The sequence below is a fragment of the Ailuropoda melanoleuca genome, chromosome X, assembly GCF_002007445.2.
Source record: "Ailuropoda melanoleuca isolate Jingjing chromosome X, ASM200744v2, whole genome shotgun sequence".
NCBI classification, from domain to species: domain Eukaryota; kingdom Metazoa; phylum Chordata; class Mammalia; order Carnivora; family Ursidae; genus Ailuropoda; species Ailuropoda melanoleuca.
This window is the reverse complement of record NC_048238.1, coordinates 101,574,711-101,589,663: the sequence shown is the minus strand read 5'-3', so window position 1 is coordinate 101,589,663 and position 14,953 is coordinate 101,574,711.

Below are 14,953 nucleotides of genomic sequence, written 5' to 3'. Positions count from 1 at the left end.
TGGTGTTGGGAAAACTAGACAGCCACATGCAGAAGAATGAAACTGGACCACTTTCTTACACTATACACAAAGGTAAACTCAAAATGGATGAAAAACCTGAATGTGAGACAGGAATTCATCAAAATCCTAGAGGAGAACACAGGCAGCAACCTCTTCGACCTTGGCTGCAGCAACTTCTTGCTAGACACGTCTCTAAAGGCAGGGGAAACAAAAGCAAAAATGAACTATTGGGACTTCATCAGGTTAAAAAGCTTTTGCACAGCAAAGGAGACAGTTGACAAAACCAAAAGACAACTGACAGAATGGGAGAAGATATTTGCAAATGACATATCAGATAAAGGGCTAGTATCCAAAATCTATAAAGAACTTATCAAACTCAATACCCAAAGAACAAAAAATCCAATCAAGAAATGGGCAGAAGACATGAACAGACATTTCTCCAAAGAAGACATACAAATGGCCAACAGAGACGTGAAAAAATGTTCCGCATCACTTGGCATCAGGGAAATGCAAATCAAAACCACAACAAGATACCACCTCACACCAGTCGGAATGGCTAAAATTCACCACTCAGGAAACAATAGATATTGGGGAGGATGCAGAGAAAGGGGAAACCTCTTACACAGCTGGTGGAAATGCATGCTGGTGCAGCCACTCTGGAAGACAATATGGAGGTTCCTCAAAAGGTTGAAAATAGAGCTACCCCATGACCCAGCAATTGCGCTATTGGATATTTACCCCAAAGATACAAATGTAGTCATCCAAACGGGCACCTGCACCCTAATGTTTATAGCAGCAATGTCCACAATTGCCAAACTATAGAAGGAGCCCGGATGTCCATTGACAGAAGAATGGATAATGAAGATGTGGTATCTATATACAATGGAATACTACTCAGGCATCAAAAAATGAAATCTTGCCATTTTCAATGATGTGGATGGAACTAGAGGGTGTTATGCTAAGCGAAATAAGTCAATCAGAGAAAGACAGTTGTATGATCTCACTCATATGTGGAATTTAAGAAAAAACAGAGAATCATAGGGGAAGAGAGGAAAAAATAAAACAAAATGAAATCAGAGAGGGAGACAAACTGTAAGAGACTTTGAAGCATAGCAAACGAACTGAGGGTTGCTGGAGGGGAGAGGAGTGAGGGGATGGGGTAACTGGGTGATGGACATTAAGGAGGGCATGTGATGCAAAGAGCACTGGGTATTATATAAGACTGGTGAATCACTGACCTCTACCTCTGAAACCAATAATACATCATATGTTAATTGAATTTAAATAAAAATAAATAAATTCATAAAAAATTAATTATCATGTATGTGTGGGTCCATTTTTGGACTCTCTATTCCTTTCAAATTATTTATATGTCTCCCTAGAATACCACAGTCTCTTGAAATCAAGTATTGTAAGTCCTCACACTTTGCTCTTCTCTTTCATGACTTTTTGACTCTACTAAGCCCTTTGCATTTCCAATAAAAATTAAAAATCAACTTGTCAATTTCTACAAAATAAGCCTTTTGCCATCTTGGAACTGCACTGAATCCATAAATCAGTTTGGGGAGAATGGACATCTTAACAATATTCAATCTTTTCATCTATGAGCATGACATACCTCTCCATTTACTGAAGTCCATTTTATTTCTCTCAGGTATGTATCATATTTGCCAGTGCATAGTTCTTACATCCATGTTTGTAAACTTATTTTTAAATATTTCCTATTTGTAATGCTGTTATAAATAGTAAATTTAAATTTTTTTCTAATCTTCCATTGCTAGAATGTACAAATCCCATAAGTTTTTATATTGTCCTTGGATACTACAACCTTGCTAAATTTCATTGGAATTTTCTTTGTATATGATCGTGTTATCATCAAATAGAGTTTTACTTATTCCTTGCCTATTTGAATGACTTTTTTTTTACCTTATTTATTAGCTAGAATGGCCAGCAAATTTGTGGTTACAAGGGGGGAGAGAAGATATACTTAATTTGTTTCCAATCTTAAGGAGAAAGTGTTCAATCTTTCATCATTAATGACATTAGGTATTAGCTTTCTGTAGATGATGATATATAAAAATTCATTCAAAATGATTGATAGATTCCACTAGTGGAAATGATTAATAGTGGCCCTAAATTCTTTTTTTTTTTTTTGCGTATAGTCCATTTTTCTAGCACCATTTATTGAAAAGACTTATCTCTTTCATTTTGTTCCACTGATCTATATGATTCAGATCTTGGGGCACCTGGGTTGCTCAGTCAGTTAAGCATCTGCCTTCAGCTCAGGTCATGACCTGGGATAGAGCCCTGTATCAGGCTCCCTGCTCAGCGGGGAGTCTCCTTCTTCTGCCCCTCACCCCCCTCATGCTCTCTCTCGCTCTCTCTCTCTCTCTCTCGCTCTCACTCTCACTCTCTCTCTCTCAAATAAATAAAATCTTTAAAAAAATAATTTAGATCTATATTTGCATAAATGCTTCTCTATACTGATAACCAGCCCTATAATCAGTGTAAATGCTCCAACTTTGTTGTTTTTAAAAAATTTTAGCTACTGTAGGTCCTTTCATTTTTCATATGAATTTCATAAATAGCTTGTCAATTTCTTCAAAATGCCTTCTGGAATTTCAGCTGAGATTTATTGAATCTATAGATAAATTAGGAAAGAATGGACATCCTAACATTTAGTCTTCCAAACCATGAACCTGTTATACAGCTTCTTTTAGTTAGATCTTTAATTTCTCTTAGCTGTGTTTTGTGGGGTTTAGTAAACAGGTTGAACGTATGTTGTTAAATTTATCCAAAAGTAGTTCATATTTTTGATGCCTTTCTAACTAATACTTGCATTTCAATATCTTTTTTTTTAAGATTTTATTTATTTATTCGACAGAGAGAGACAGCCAGCGAGAGAGGGAACACAAGCAGGGAGAGTGGGAGAAGAAGAAGCAGGCTCATAGCGGAAGAGCCTGATGTGGGGCTCGATCCCAGAACGCCAGGATCACGCCCTGAGCCGAAGGCAGACACTTAACCGCTGTGCTACCCAGGCGCCCCATACATTTCAATTTCTAATTTTCTCTTGCTACTATGTAGAAATACAATTTGTTTATATATATATATGGACCTTGCATTTTCCAACTTTGCTATCCTTGCTTATTTGTTAACACTGGGAGCTTTTTTGTGGTAGATTCCATACAATTTTCTACATACATGATCATGTTACCTATGAATGAAGACAGTTTTATATCTCCTTACCAATCTGTATGCCATTTTTTTTGCCTTAATGCACTGTCTGTTTTAGGAGGAAAGCATTCAGTTGTTTTGAGTATGCTATTAGCTGTAAGATTCACTAGGTGTTCTTTGTCAGATTATGGCATTTCCTTTCCTTTCCATTCCATTTCCAGTGTGCTGTAAGTTTTTGAAATGGATAGCTGTTAACTTTTGTCAAATGCTTTTTTGTATCTGTTGAAATTATCATTTTTGCCTCTTTGTTGAAATTATCATTTTTGCCTGTTTTTTAAATTTAAATTCAATTAATTAACATATAGTGTTTATTGGTTTCAGAGGCATAGTTTAGTGATTCATCAGTTGCTTATAACACCCAGTGCTCATTACTTCACGTGTCCTCCTTAATGTCCTTCGCCCAGTTACCCCATCCCTCCAGCCACCTCCCCTCCAGCAACCCTGTTTGTTTCCTGGAGTTAAGAATCTCTTATGGCTTGTCTCCCTCTATGATTTATTCTCACTTTATTTTTCCCTCCCTTCCTTTATGATCCTCTGTTTTGTTTCTTAAATTCCACATATGAGTGAGATCATATAATTGTCTTTCTCTGATAGACTTATTTCATTTAGCATAATACCTTCTAGTTCCATCCACATCATTGTAAATGGCAAGATTGCTCTCTCTCTCTTTTTTTAAGATATTTATTTATTTATTTATTTATTTATTTATTTATTTATAAGCGAGAGAGAGAGAGAGAGAGAGAGAGAGCAAGGGGTAGGGAGGGGTAGAGGGAGAGGAAGAAGCCCATTCCCCACTCAGCAGGGAGCCCAATGTGAGGCTCAATCCCAGGACCCTGAGATCATGACCTGAACCTAAGGCAGAAGCTTAACCAAATGAGCCACCCAGGCACCCGACAAGATCTCTTTTTTTATGGCTGAGTAATATTCCAGTGTGTGTGTGTGTGTGTGTGTGTGTGTGTGTACAAAATGTGTGTATATATATATATACACCACATCTTCTTTATCCATTCATCTGTCAATGGCATTTTTGCTTATTAACATGGAAAATTACACCAATTAATTTTCTTTTTTTAATAATAATATTTTATTATGTTATGTTAGTCACCATACAGTACATCCTTAGTTTTTGATGTATTGTTCCATGATTCATTATTTATGTATAACACCCAGTGCTCCATGTAATACGTGCCCTCCTTAATACCCATCACCAGCCTGTCCCAATCCCCCACTCCCCTCCCCTCTGAAGCCCTCAGTTTGTTTCCCAGAGTCCATAGTCTCTCATGCTTCATTCCCCCTTCTGTCTACCCCCCCTTCATTCTTCCCTTCCTTCTCCTACCGACCAATTAATTTCAAATACAAAACAACTTTAAATTCTTGAAATAAATCCCACTTGATCATGATGTGATTTTTTTAATATTGCAGAATTACCTTTGCTAAAATTTTGTTGGGGTTTTTGTATCTATATTCATGAGGGATATTTGTCTAGTTTTCTTTGGCTGCAATGTCTTCGTATGGTTTTCATATTCAGGTAATGTTGCCCTCATAGAATTAGAGAGTGGTTCGTCCTTTTTTTATTTTCTGTAAGAGCAAATGTTGATTTGGTATGGTTTCTTCCTTAAATGTTTGGTAGAATTCACCAGTGTAGCCATATGAGCCTACAGTTTTCTTTGTGGTCAGAGTTAATTTCCAAATACTTGGGGATTTTCTAGATCTTTTTCTTATTGATTTCTTATGCAGTCCTGTGGGGTAACACAGCATACGGTCTATGATATTATTCTTTAAAATATTTTGAGTCTTGTTTATAGTCTATCTAGTTTAATGTTGCAATGTGCCTTTGAAATAAATCCATGTTATTTCTTGGTGGTGGAATGTTCTACATGTGTCCATTACGTCAAGTTGGTTGATGGTGTTTTTCCAGTCTTCCGTATCTTTACTGATTTTGTGTCTTTCTCTTCTGTCAATTAGTGAAGTAAGAGTGGTGACATCTGCAACTATCATTGCAGATTTGTCTGTTTCGGTTTTAAGTTCTGTCAGTTTTTGCTTAATCTACTTTGAGGCACATAAACATTTTGAATTTTATGTCATTTCAATAAATCGGTATCATTAAGAGCTATCTCTTTTTTCAAGTTTTTATTCAAATTTCAGTTAGTTAACATACAGTGTAATATTAGTTTCAGTGTATAGTATGGTGATTCATCTTTCCCATACACACCTGGTGCTTATTACAAGTGTACTACTTAATCCCCATCACCTATTTCACCCATCCCCACTCCCACCTCCCCTCTGGTAACCATAAGTTTGTTCTCTTTAGTTAAGAATCTGTTTCTTGGTTCACCTCTCTCTCTCTTTCTTTTTTTTCCCCTTTGCTTATTTGTTTTGTTTCTTAAATTCCACATATGAGTGGAATCATATGGTATTTGTCTTTCTCTGACTTATTTCACTTAGCATAATACTCTCTAGCTCCATCCATTAAATATAAAGTTATGAATATGTTAAAACTGAAAGAATAGAAATATATGTACCATACAAAAACAAATCATAAGAAAACCAAAGTGCCTATATTAATAACAGAGAAATAGACTTCAGAATAATAAATGCTATTACAGATAAAAAGAGATAGTTCTTTGCGTGGTTTCTTTTGATTTGTTTTTTGTATGATATATGTATATATTCTTTCAGTTTTAACATATTTATATCTTTATATTTAATGTCTGAGCTTTAGTTCATGTCCTCCAAGAATGAGGTGCCAAGGCAGGATTAGACGTGCAAAAAATGTATTAGGTAAAACACCTGTGAGGGAAAATTGTAAGACTGTGGTAGCAGATCTGATTCATACACTCAGAAAGTCAAATGGGGGGGAAACCCTCACAATAACATTTTTTATTTTTTTATTTTTTTAAAGATTATTTATTTTAGAGAGAGAGACAAAGTGTGCGAGTGGGGAGAGGGACAGAGGGAGAGAGAGAGGGGAAGCAGGGAGTGTGATGCAGGGCTCGATCCCAGGACCCTGAGATCATGACCTGAGTTGAAACCAAGAGTAAGATGCTTAACTGACTGAGCCACCCAGGTGCCCCCCCCACAATAACATTTCTTAAATTACCACTTCAGTTATATTTACAATCTTCCCATTATCCATAAATATTATATTTATTTAGTAATTTTCTTTATAATCTCCCCCCCTTTCATGGATTTTTAAAAAGATTTTATCTATCCATTTGAGAGAGAGAAAGAGCAGGAGCAGAGGGAGCTCCAGAGGGAGAGGGAGAAGCAGACTCTCCCTACTGAGCAGGGAGCCCAATGTGGGGCTCGATCCCAGGACCCCAGGACCATGACCTGAGCCAAAGGCAGACACTTAACCAACTGAGCCGCCGAGGTGCCCCTAATCTCCCCCCTTTAAAATGTATTTTTAAAAGAAACATATCAAGCATAGATAAAAGAGCTTGCCCTAGTTGTTTCCCAAGCCGGCTTTATATGTGACTACATGAAGCGAGCCAAAAGCTAGGGCTCCTGAGAACACAGGAACAGGCAGCAAGAACACTGTCCATTTTGGAAGAGGTGTGTGCCCACTCACAGTGTACTCATCTGCACTCACTGGTCCCTCTGCTTGTCTGTTTCCTCTGCCAAACCCAGGGGCTATGGATGCCCCTGCCCCAGGTTAAAACCCTGTCACTGGCACTGGCCAAGAACCAACTGCCCCTGGATTGTTTTGCCAGACCTGTTTGGGTAGAGAAGGATATGTACATAATACTGAAATAATTTCACATATGACTAATAGTAATTTTTCCCCACTCGTGTCACTTCTCTCATTTTTCCTTTTCATGAATGCTTTCCTGGCAAGTAGTACAAAACATCAGGTGTGTAGGGAAGACCTTTTCATCACTGGATTCTAATCTCAATTCTCATCCCGCTGAAACATATTATTTATGAGACCATCTTCACCACATTATTTTTATAAACTCACGTTTACCCTGCTTATTATCTCTCCTTACCATGTTGGCATATACATATCTGAAGCCCTAAATCCCTTCAGGATTTTTTTCTTATGTTAATCTCTAATATCCCCCATATTCATTTTTTTAAATATTGCCTTGTGTTCCCTTTAGTAACTGGTTTCAGAAGTTTATCAGGTCATATTTTCTACTCTTTCATCATATTCGGTGTAAGCAAATATATTTATCCCTATGCTTTGAGATGCCTTCTAACTTGAACAAAGAACACAATTCTTCTGATACCTAAAGCTACAGTTTAGAAATTCATACTCTAGTTCCTTAATAGACAACTATAATTGACTATCCACTAAGCTTGCCAGGTACTCTTCTGGGCCCTGAGAATACAGTGGTAAATAGGACCTGTGAAGTCCTTGATCTCACAAAGCTTACATTCTAGATGGAAGAGACCGACATACAAGCCAATAAATGTCACAAAGTAATTAATGCCAGAGAGTAAAACAGGGAGATGATATTGTAGTCTAACGGCTATTTTATTTCTGGTCGTGGAAGTTATCTTTGAAGAGGTGACATTGGAGCTGGATCTGAATAATAAGGAGCCAGTCACATGAAGTTCTGGAAGAAGAGCCTTCCACAGAGTGGCCATCAAGTGCAAATGCCCTCAGGTGGGAATGAGCTTGAGCTTGCTTGAGAGATAGGAAAAAGGACAGTGAAACAGGAGCAGAGTGAGCGATGGGGAGAATGAGAGAAGATGAGTTTCAAGAGGTCAGCAGTACACAGATCATAAGCAGGCCATAGCAGTCGTTTGGAAGGACTGTGTATTTCATGAGAAGGTACTGGAGAGTTTTAAGTAGGGGTTCCGTATGATCTGATTTAGATTTTACCAAGGTTGATTCCCTTGGAAGCCCTTTACCAACCAGAGCTGCCTTTCTCTTCCCAGTTTTGTTCTCCAACAGCAGGAGGAGGAAGGAAAGCAAACACTCCCTGTGTTACCAAGTCTTTCCATTTCTTGTCTAAGTCATAGGCCACCTTGGTCTTTGCTGATAGTCATTGGACACCATAGGAATGAGCAGAAGAGAACATTGGTAGAGTGTTTGGCACAGCATTCTGTGCCCTTCATCTCTGATATCTGCTCCAAAATGATAGCACGGCTTCCTGCGAGAAGGCAGGTCTACCTAGGTTCTGATCTAAAGAGGTGTGTTCTGAGGAATGTGGGGCAGATTTGCAGGATAACAGCTGAGTGCAGAGTTACAGAGATTTAGTGGAAAAGATCGTTTATTCAAGAAAAGACAATTAAAATGTAGATCTAAATGTCACCTCCAATTGTTTGGCATCTGTGTCACTGACTGCTGTTGTTTTCTGCTATTTCTCTTTGGTTCTGAAGTTTGCATTTCTAAAATGGCGACCCGAGTTTCACACAACCTGTAATTTAGAAATGTTCTATGCTGTAAATTGTACTTTGCTTTCGGTAAAAGCACTTACGTGTCAAGTGGCAAAACAAGAATGTCATGAAAGAAGGTGAAGTTCCCCATTAAAGAAAGAGAAATTGGGTAAAGATCTGCTAATGTGTACCACAGAAAATAAAAGGGATGGTGATATTAACATGCCGATCAACTTAGCCTTATAATACAGTGATTTTCAAACGTTAGAGGAGCCTTCATGAGCCTGTGTTGTCGTAGTGGAATAATGCCAGAGGATGCTGTTTTCAGAAGGTCAGAGTTCCACAGCTGCTCAATCAGTATGTCGAGAATTGGTCTTTAATCTTTCGGCTTCTTTGTAGTTCTGACATTGTGTCCTTTCTGTTTTTGCTATATGGAAACATGCCTGCAGCTAATACTGTTACTTGTTATACTGTGACATTTCCCCTCTCTTCTTCATAACAACAACAACAACAACAACACCAGAAGCTACTATTTATAGAGTGCTAAGCACTTTGCATCATGATTTGACCTAATTTTCAGGAGGCCTGTCAGTCAGGTGTTGAACCCAATTTCCAGATGAGGAAACTGAGGCTGCTTCCATGGAACCGACAATACGGCTGTATTCAGGGAGAGGTGAGGAGATGGGAGCCTTAAGGACAATACTGTTGCCTCTTTTTCGGCACCACAGACTCAGCCAAGTGGGTACAGCTTGGCAGCTTCTACAGGTGGCTTTGCTAGTATTAAACAGAAAACTCAAATCTCACTGTCATTTGAAGAAGGGACCTTTAAACTTTCTGCTCCTATTTAGCTTGCCGTAGACTGTCTGTCTAATAAGAAATAGACTTCCAACTCTCAAGTAGTCTGTATATAAAAGCTGCGCTATGAACAGAAGATATATAACACCTAATTATTGCCCAACAACTATAATTTGCATAGGGTAATATAGTATATTAAGTTCTTCTCTGTTGCCTTCCAACTAGATTAAATTCAGCTTGAAAGTTGCACTTCTGGTAAAAATTACAGCTTTTCTTTCAGTGAAAATGCTTGGTGCCCAAGCACTTATTAAAACTAGAATTCCTAAGAGGCAGATTTGAAAAGAGAGAAGTGCAGTTGTTGGCACTAAAGGGAAGGAAGCTGTGCTTTCATCCCCACATTTCTTTTCATTTGAAAAGAGGACTGAGAGGATGGGAAGTGTACAAGTCCTTTTTTATTTCTGTGACATTAGAAGATGCGAGAAAACACCACGACTGGCTCTCTGAACCAGTTGTGATTGCATCCTGTTACAAATGCATGTGACTGCGTCAAAAATACCAATACCTTCCTCTCAAGATAAGATCACATTACTTTCAATTTGATCCTGACTATTTAATCTAAGGAAGCTTCACAAAAACAATTTATCTCTATTCTGTGTGAGAAAAACGTGCATACTCGCAGCGGGAGTTCTGATTATACTATTTATTTGAAAACCACCAGCCTTAGCACAGCCTCTGCTGCCAGTGGGAATCAGCTTCTTCATTCTTGTTGACACAAAATATTCCCTTTGATCTCACTAGATCACAGCTGTTTATTACAATGTCTGCATCTTGTCTATGTGTCTTACTGTTTACATACTATTTTTTTTCCAAAGCAACTACGGAGCTTTATACTTACGTTCCACACACTGCCTCCGGTACGGGAGTGTTCAGCAACATTACAGTGTGGAATAAATACTATTCATTATGAGAGACTCCTCAGGATTCATTCATCTGATAGACATTACAGTCATTACATAGAACTAATTTGACACTATATCTCTAAAACGTGTTAAGACTCTTTGATGCTGAAAATTGCATTTGCAGAAGCGATTGTTGGGAGTCACTGCACTGCTCCCAGACGATGCAGTGTCCAGTTCTCAAAGGACAAACAGTGCAACACCTTCAGGGTCATTACTCAGGCCTCCCTGCCCAAGGCTTATTTCTGCCTCAAAGACAGCAAGTCCAGACTCCTGGGCTCCTGGCTTCTGTCTTCTCCAGTCAGTAACTTCCTGGCTTTCGCTTGGTTCCCTGAGGTACAGAGATGGGCTGGTGGCCAAGAGTCTAACCAGAAACCACCCAGTAGATGACAGAGCCAGGTGTCTGCCAGGGAGCAGATCGTCGGCTGACCTGAAGGGGAGCCGTATGGTGTTATGGAGAGAACATGTGCTTTGTTAACAGGCCAGGGTTCAAATCTCAGCTCTGCCACGTAGTAACTGGATTTATCTGTTAACTTATCTGCCCTACAGTGTTCTCATTTATTAAAAGCAGATAATTACACATACCTTGTGGAGTTGTAAGAATTAAATGCTGGAACGTGTGAAAACATTTCATACAGTATATGGAATATAATAGGCACTTAATACATGTGAATCTATTCTTCTCACCCAAGAATTAGAAAGAATACGATTTTCCCTGCTTATCTCCAACTGAACAACACAGTGGCTTCTAAACTTTCTTTTGGAGTACAGCCTTTTATCTTTTTGAAGAGGAGAGCTTACATGGAAACTCACACAATAAAACAAATTAAAGTGGGGCTCTCGAGCCCACCTAGTCGATCTTTCACTCATTGCCCTCAGTGGCCTCTGAGACATTTCCAGGTAACCCAGTTTGAAACTCACTGAGGGTCGTGTATCCCTGTGAACTGAGTGTTTGTGTCTCCCCACCCCACCCCCCAAAATCAAAAGTTGAAGTACTAATCCCTGAAGAGATGGTGTTTGGAGGTATTTGGCCTTTGGGAAGTAATCGGGTTTGGACAAAGTCATGGGGGAGAGTGCCCGTAATGGGATTGTGCCTTTGTAAAGGGATGAAGAGAACAGAGCTCTGTGTCTGCCTTGTGAGGATACAGCAAGGAGGCAGTCATCTGCAAGCCAGGAGAGGGCTCTCAACAGACTCTAGACATGCTGGCACCCAGTCTCAGGTATTCATTAGAAGCAGCTTAAACTGACTACGGAATACGGGAGAATGCTATGTAAAGAGTGAAGTGGCCCAAAGATGACGGTTAGTTTTATTACAGATTCATGTGAGTTTGGGAATGGGGGGTGGAAGAGTGGTGGAGTGGGGAGGGCCTCTGAGGGAAAATCTGCTGAGATCCGGGCCAGCCAAGCATGCGAGGAGCAGGGCCCACTTTGTGGGTCCTTCTGTAGTTGCGCAGGGCATGGCACTTAGAGTGGTCCCACGCGCTATGTGTTGCTGTCGCCATGCTGAAATTTTTGTAATTTGTGAACAAGGTGCCCTGCATTTTCATTTAGGACTGGCCCCACAAATTCTGTAGCTGGCCCCATTTATGGGGATGTAAGTTTTATGGAATTTTGACCACTTGTTCTTGCCTCACTCTCTGATGAGAGTATACCATTGTATGGCAGCTCGATCCTACGTCGAGTTCACTCCTTTTCTTCCCTCTCAAAACAGAGGGCCTTTGTACATTAGTCCTGACTTTCTCCTGCTATTTTTCCTACTCAGACTCATTCCAGACCTAAGCCTAAGCTTCACCGAAATCATTGTATTGCTAGATATGAACAAAATTAGCAGTACTTGGAGACATTAGAATAGGCACGCTGATTGTATTCATCAGCACTTTCCTCTGAAATCAGGCGAGTTTTCTCTAATCTAGGACACAGGACCATCAGGTGACAATGTGATCTCTGTAAGACTGTTCATGCTTCTGTTATAGCCATGAAACTGCAAAATGCCTCCTTCAGGTTTAAGGAGGGTTCTTTTCTTTTCTGTATCTTGATCGTTGGGAGTGATCATGTAAGTATTCATCTGAGCCAGGTCATTTTTAAGATTGAACAGAGGTGCTATTATTATTAATAATTATGCCATTTCCATAGCTGTAAACCGGGACTGTCCTGGGCAGTCTAAGATTATGGCCACTCTGTCAATGTCTTCAATGGTCATTTTTTCTCTTGAGATTTTCTTGGAGAGAAAATGATGTAGTTAGTTGGAAAATGTTCTTTTGAATCTGGACTTGATTATCAAACAAAAAGAGCCGCAGTCATTTAAGGAGAGGTGGATTGTGAGCATAGCCTGAAACCTATGCGTTACTCACAGCTTTTCGGGCAGTAGTCCGTGTGGTACATACGGCGCAGTTGTCTTCCTAGAGACATCGACACACGTGGACCCCAATGTATTACCGCTCCCATCTGTCAGGAGCAATGACTTTACGTGTGAAAACATGTGTTGATCCACATGGCCCATCTTCTACGATATAGATCATATAGCGTGACGCTGGTTTACTATAGCGCTGTTTCTTTCAACACTGTTAGTTATGAGAGTGATGAGTGTTAAGATTTCTTTCATCCTCTGCACCCCGCCCCGCCTCAGTATCTGCCGCCGCGTGCACCTAGAATCCTGCAGCACTGGCTGTCCTTCTCTGCACTCCCAATTCTCTCCATTCACCCCTGTCCGTCCAAAACTATGGCCTCTGTGATGTTTCTGAAATGAAACCACACTGAGTCTTAGTTATAAACCCTTCAGTGGTGTCCCATTGTCCTTAGGGTGAAGCCGAAGCTCCTTAGCCTGGCTGGTAAGGATGTTTCTGACCAGACAGAAATCCAGGCCCCGTGTAGATGTATCCATGTGGACAGAGATGAGGGTGATGGAGTGGAGGTGAGAGGGACAAGGTGAGATTTTATCTGCATTATGGGTGTTCTTTGCGATGCCCACTTCTCCTCTTCCTCCTTTTGTCAGGGGGCTCTTTTTAGGCTCGCTTGCCCTTCCTGCTACCAGTGGCACTGTCCCTGAATTTTCTTTTGAAAACTTGTAAGAGCTGGGCATGTTCAGTGGACACAGGCAGATTTTGTCTCTGAATTTGCTTTCTGACTTTAAAACACCTCTAAGACTTCAGTGTGAGGGATGGACAGTCCCGTCTTCACAGTGTGGATCAGTGAGATCCATCAGGTGACCAAGAAAGGATCACAACCTTATCACAACTATACAGATATTACTTTGAAAGGGTTTTCCTAAGCAATAAAAAATGTAGAATAAGTTGGGTAATGTCAATGGACTTCCCATTTTATTCAGAGAAATAGCCCAAGGGTTGGTGGTGGCCCACAGTCCCTCCATGACCTGTTTGCTGGCTGTGTCTCTGACCTCATGCCTGCTCTTTCCCTCGTTCCCTTCAGTGGTAGGCTGAAAATGTCCTCCCTAAGGGGAAAAAAAAAGGGAAAAAACAACCTCCCCTAAAGATACCCATGTCAAATTCCCAGAAGGTACCTGTGAATGGTAACTTCTACGGCCAATGTTGTGATTAAGTTAAGGATCTTGAGAAGAGGAGCATATCCTGGATTATCCCAATGGGCCCAATATAATCGCAGGGTTCCTTATAGGGGAGAGGCACAGAGACATACAGAGAAGTCACAAAAAGTAGAACGCAGAGGTCAGAGTGATGTGGCCACATGGCAAGGAATGGAATCCCAAGAAGCTGGAAGAGCAAGGAATAGACCCCCTTTGGAGACTCTACAGGGAATGGCACCACCAGCACCTTGATTCTGGACTTCTGGCCTCCAGAGCTCTGAGAGAGTAAATTTCTTTTAGGCCACCTAGTTTGTGGTACTTTGTTACAGTAGTCCTGCCAAATGATCAACTTTCCTTCCAACACCACTGGCTTCCTTGCATTAGGATTTCTGTGCTCACTGCTCTCTTGGACTAAGAAGCTCTCCAGCCATATGGCTCCCTACTGACAGGTAGCTCCGTGGCTTTCTCCTTTGCTTCCTTCATGTGTCTGCTCAGATGTTGCCTTTTCAGTGATGCCATCCATGACCACACTATTTAAAATGGGCCCCTTGGCACTCCTTAACATTCTTGCCCTATTTTTTTTTTACTCTTCGTAGTACTTATTCCCCATCTGACATCTTATGTATTTTACATATTTACTCTTTTATTATTGTCTACATCTTGTTGTCTATATGCCCAGTAGGAGATAAGCTCCACACGTCAGGGCTTTTTGCCTATATTGTTTAGTGCTGAACTCCCCAGTGCATAAAACAGTGCCTCAACACCTAGCACAAGGCCCAGTGTATATAAGCATTCAGTGAACATTTGTTAAATGAAGAATTGGGGCACCCAAATGGCTCAGTCAGTTAAGCGTCTGCCCTCAGGTCAGGTCATGATCCCGGGGTCCTGGGATCAAGCCCCGTGTAGGGCTCCCTGCTCAGCAGGGAGCCTGCTTCTCCCTCTGCCTTTCCCCCTGCACATATGCGTTCTCTCTCTCTCTCTCTCTCAAATAAATAAATAAAATCTTTAAAAAGAAATGAAGAATAATCTAACATCAGAGACAGAAAGAGGTAGCAGTGGAGGAAGCATTTTATAACTTACCAGCCATGCTCCTCAAACTGTC